We start from the raw sequence: 5,290 nt of genomic DNA on the forward strand, positions 1-5,290 counted from the left end.
CAGGCCTAACGAAGAAAATAACAGAACGCCACTAGCCATCACCTACAGCCCCCAACTAAAACCTCTCCAGCGCATCATCAAAGATTTACAACCTATCCTTAAAGATGATCTCTCACTCTCACAGATCTTGGGAGACAGGCCAGTCCTCGCTTACAGACAGCCTCCCAACCTGAAGCAAATACTCACCAGCAACCGCACACCATACAACATAAACACTAACCCAGGAACCTATCCTTGCAACAAAGCCTGATGCCATCTCTGTCCACATCTATTCAAGTGACACCATCATAGGACCTAATCACATCAGACATGCCATCAGGGGCTCGTTCACCTGCACATCTACCAATGTGATATATGCCATCATGTGCCAGCAATGACCCTCTGCCATGTACATTGGCCAAACTGGACAGTCTCTACGCAAAAGAATAAATGGACACACATCTGACATGAGGAATCATAACATTCAAAAACCAGTGGGAGAACACTTCAACCTCTCTAACCACTCAGTGACAGACTTGAAGGTGGCAATTTTGCAACAAAAAAACTTCAAAAACAGACTCCAAAGAGAAACTGCTGAACTGGAATTAATATGCAAATTAGATACAATTAACTCTGGCCTAAACAGAGACTGGGAATGGTTGGTTCATTACACTAATTGAATCTAGTTCCCTATGTTAAGTTCTCCTCACACCTCCTATGGATCATCTTAATTACCACTTGAAAAAGTTTTTTCCTCCTGCTGATGATAGCTCATCTCAATTGATTAGACTTTTCCGGTTGGTATGCATACTTCCACCTTTTCATGTTCTCTGTATCTATAAATATCTCCTGTCTGTGTGTTCCATTCTATGCATCCGAAGAAATGAGCTGTAGCTCACGCTAAAATAAATTTGTTAGTCTCTAAGGTACCACAAGTACTCCTGTTCTTTTTGTGGAGTGTCTAAGGAAATTGCTTGTGTGACTTGTGGTTAGCCAGTGGTGTGAAACCAAACTCCTCTTTGGCTGGCTGGTTTGGTTTGCCTTACAGGTGGAAAAACCCCAGCCTAGGGCTGTAACTGCCCTGTTTAAGCAATTGGTCCTGAACTGGCACTCTCAGTTGGGTCCCGCCAGGACCGTATCGTCACACCCAACAAGCTACTCTGATGCAAAAACTACCCGAGCCTTCCATCCACTGGGGCTGTACGTGGCGTTGGCTGCTCAAGTTAGTGATCTTGGGGTAAAAAGGAAACTTTAGTTGTAGAGCAGATGCAGCCCAGGTGCAGGGGTTGGCATTACCTTCCCCCTTGACCTGACCTAAATTCCATCACTGTTCCTAGTCTAAACAAACCCTGAGCATCACGGTTCTACTGTTCCCCCATTTCACAGCAATTGTTAGTCATCGAGTTCCCCCTTTAGGAACCAATTGTTTCATTCCCAGTTGCTCTGATGTTGGTTCAGGTTGTGCTGGGGAGCAGATATTTTTGCTACCATTTTCCTCACTTAAAATATATTGAACTATAACAAAGTGCGGGAACAACGCAGGGACAGGGGAAAATGTCATTTCTCCTCTATAACAGCAGAAGAACATAGGGAATCCCTCTGATTTACCCTGATTCCTCATCACCATCCCAATCTCCCTTTTGTTCAGCTTCTTAGGCCTATATTTTTTCTAAAGGGCTGGGAAGAGGATTCCTTCGTAAATTACTTGTAATTAAACAAAGTACCCATGCATTTGGCTACCAAAGCTGCTGTGGCCCAGGCCTTGCAGGAGGTTGCTCCTGAAGATATCGCCTTCCTAATCAGCTGCATGTTGCCTATTATTTGGGAAATACAATCCCTATCTAGGTAGAGATGGGAAAAATGGAAGTGACATTTCTGTTCAGCTCACACCTGGGAGATTCTACAAATGTGTAGAAAATGAAATCCATGTTGAATGTGCTATAGCTGCAGAAAGATACCTCTTTTTAATAGAGACCTGACATTTGTTGTCTTACAGGAATTCTAAGTTGCACCTGAATTTAGTCCCTAATTTTAATCTGTGCCACCAGATTAAAGAAATAAAAGGGCACAGAAGGGGGAGTTGTACCTCACTATCGCTACTGATCTGTTGTGCAGTTGGTGAAGTATTCTACGCCAGAGAAGTGTAAAATTACTCCAAGTAAGGTCAAAGATTTGACAAGAACTTGGATAGAAATTGTACGTACTAGTGGTTCATTTTCACCCCAGAGATGGAAGCTATGGTGACCTGTGGCCCAAGTAAACTATTTTTAGAACCCTGCTCCCTAGTTAAGTGGCATTGATCACACTCCTAAAGGACGCCATGATTAAATTGGGAGCAACTGTCTTTTACCATTTGGATCCAAAGCGCAGAGAGAAACAGCTGATTTCTTCAGAGCCATTCCGTGCCTACGGGTCCCAATCTGGCTGCCTTGTTGGACAAGAACCACTTCCCTGCTGGCCAAACAATGGTAGCCAATGAGGGAATGTATCGGATTCAAAGTTCAGACTGCAGGATACTTGAATGCTGAGTCCAGAGTCTGTGGTTTAGTCTAGGCCTGCACAACTCGTAAAGCGGCGAGGGCAATTTTACTCCAAAGAAAACGGCTGAGGGCTGAAAACCTTCCAGCCTCACCAAAAAAAACCCACCCCCAGTGCTGCTGAAACACCCCCCCAGCACCGCCCAGCCCCCCGAAACACAGCCCCCCCAGCACTGCCCGCCCTTTGAAAAGAACCCCATTAGCGTTTCCCAGCCCCTCCGATACAATTCCCCCCCCCCGAAGCGCTGCCCGCCTCGTGGAAACAAACCCTCCTTCCCCAGCACCACCCTGCCAAAACAGCGGTAATGAACCTTGCTAATATGTTATAGGGGGCCCCTAAGGTAGTATAATTAAGGTAAAAGAAATGTCTTTTTTGCTAGAAGTAGAATAAGATCTTCCCCCCACTTTGTAATCAGTTGCCCTGTGGAGTGAATGAGGTGGGACTGAGGAAGGCAGCACCTCCAGACAGCTGCAACCCTTGGAGAGGGGCTGGGAGCCAGACCAAATCAGCAGAACAGGTCAGTCACTGACTCACCATTCACCTCCTCAGCCCCTGCTGCCGGCTCACCCGCCCCCCCGCCACTGCCCGCCCACTTGCCTCCTCAGCCCCCGCCCCCTATGGCTCACCTGTCTGCTCGCCTCCTCAGCTCTCTTCCCCCATCGCCAGCTCACCTGACCCCCCCGCCATTACCTGCTGCGGTGCGGGAAGCCCCGCAACCCCAGCTCACCTCGTCTCCGTCTCCACCTTGTTGGGCCTGAGCGCGAAGCCGCCACACGGCTTCTCTTCCCTCCAAGGCTTCCTGCATGAACAGCTGATTAGCAGGGGGAGGGGGGAAAGCGAGGCGGGGCATTCAGGGGAGGAGGCGGAGTGGAGGTGAGCTGGGGCCAGCCACCGGCTCACCTGCCCCCCCCCCCCCGCCACTGCCTGCCCGCTCGCTTCCTCAGCCCCCCACCCTCACCTGCTATTGTGTCATACAGGAGGCCTGTGATATGCAGGGGGTCAGATTAGATGCTCTAATGGTCTCTTCTGGCCATAAAGTCGACTCATTTCTGAAAAACTGAGTGTAGCATTGGGAGCAGCGTCTGATGTTTCCCTGTCTAGCCAGCTTGCTGCCTAGAACGAACGCTCCTTGAGTGGGGTGATCCACAGGGAGCAGCTCAAACCTGCAAAGTGCCTGGCCTGGGGCAGGACATTGGCACAGCAAGGGAGGGGTGTGGCCGTGACATCACAAAGGCCTTTTGCAGGACCTCAGACTATTGGTCCAAGGTGGTGGGGAGGTGGTGACCTCACAGAGAGATGCTGACATCAGCCAGGCAGGACCGGGGCGAGGGGCCAGGGAAACCTCAGAGACCCCTGTGGCTTTGCTTCAGCAAGTCTCCTTCTCCAGGTCTCTCTTTGAGGACTGAGAGAGTATTCGGGTTCACGGATGTGAGCGCCAGGAGGAACCTCTTTCGAGTTTTCTCCTTCCCTTTTAGTGATTTTACTAGAAAACAGCCGTCCCTGTTTAGAAGGTAAGAGCCTCCTTGAGGTTTGAAACCTGTTCAGTCTGATCCATCTGGTGAGAGTTGAATTCTAGGCATGGAAAACACGAGCTTAAGGAGGCAGAATTTTATTGCACACCTGGGATTTTGTCCCTTAGAATCACGGGGGACATTGGGGTTTGTCCTTTTTGTTTCACCTCTTGCTCCATCCACTGTCTGATCCCTCTTTTCTCTTCGTCTCTTGCTTCCTTTGTCCTTTCTCCTGTTCCCCTCCCAACACCAGGTTTTTTTCCTCCTGCTGATAACAGCTCACCTTAACTGCTCACTCTCATTATAGTGTGTATGGCAACACCCATTTTTTTTCACGTTCTCTGTGTGTGTATATATATCTTCCTACTGTATTTTTAACTGCATGCATCTGATTTAGCCCACAAAAGCTTATGCTCAAATACATTTGTTAGTCTCTAAGGTGCCACATGTTCTCTTTGTTCTTTTTGCAGATAAATTAATGGAGGTTAAGTCCACTAATGGCTATTAGCCAGGATGGGTAAGGAACGGTGTCCCTAGCCTCTGTTTGTCAGAGGATGGAGATGGATGGCAGGAGAGAGATCACTTGATCATTACTGGTTAGGCTCAGTCCCTCTGGGGCACCTGGCATTGGCCACTGTTGGCAGATAGGATATGGGGTTGGATGGATCTTATGTTCTTATGAAGGGAGAGGCAGAGCCCTGTGATAGAGTTTCTGTAGTGTAGTGGTTATCACTTTTGCCTAACACGCAAAAGGTCCCTGGTTTGAAGCCAGGCAGAAACATGATGGCTTAATTTTCTCAGCTCCTAGTGGCCTGTTCCTGCTGTTGTAGGAGCAGCAGTGATTTCTGTGCTCAAAAGGTCTGTTATCCTTCCCCTCCCTCCTGCTTTTGTCTCCTCTCCCTCTCTGAATGCCTGTGAAGTGGCTTTCCCCCTCCCACCCTCCTGCAATGCTCGTGGGATGAAGGGGCTGGTTGAAGAGCAGAAGAGCTCCCAGGCAGACAAGGTGTCTGGGACTCTCATTAGGCAGCACTCGCACACCCAGAGCATGGACCCTGCATGGACACTGGCTGAGGTGGAGTGTGACCCACCAGATGCAGCCAAGTCATCTCCAGTCGCAGGCCATGAGAAGCAGGTCCTTAAAAGGGGAAGGGGCCTTATAAAGAATCCAAGCGCTGGAGGACAGGGTTTGGGTCCAGAGTGACCTAGACAAATTAGAGGGTTGGGCCAAAAGAAATCTGAGGAGGTTCAACAAGGAGAAGTGC

The 5,290-nt window shown here is 49.0% G+C and overlaps 1 non-coding gene across 1 annotated transcript; it reads left to right on the forward strand.

The window, feature by feature from the left end:
• The first annotated feature begins 4,736 nt into the window (after nucleotides 1-4,736).
• TRNAV-AAC lies at nucleotides 4,737-4,809 on the forward strand. Its single transcript has one exon. It is a non-coding gene; the product is annotated as a tRNA-Val (tRNA).
• Nucleotides 4,810-5,290: the final 481 nt, after the last annotated feature.

The sequence above is a fragment of the Mauremys mutica genome, chromosome 26, assembly GCF_020497125.1.
Source record: "Mauremys mutica isolate MM-2020 ecotype Southern chromosome 26, ASM2049712v1, whole genome shotgun sequence".
In the NCBI taxonomy this organism is placed as follows: domain Eukaryota; kingdom Metazoa; phylum Chordata; order Testudines; family Geoemydidae; genus Mauremys; species Mauremys mutica.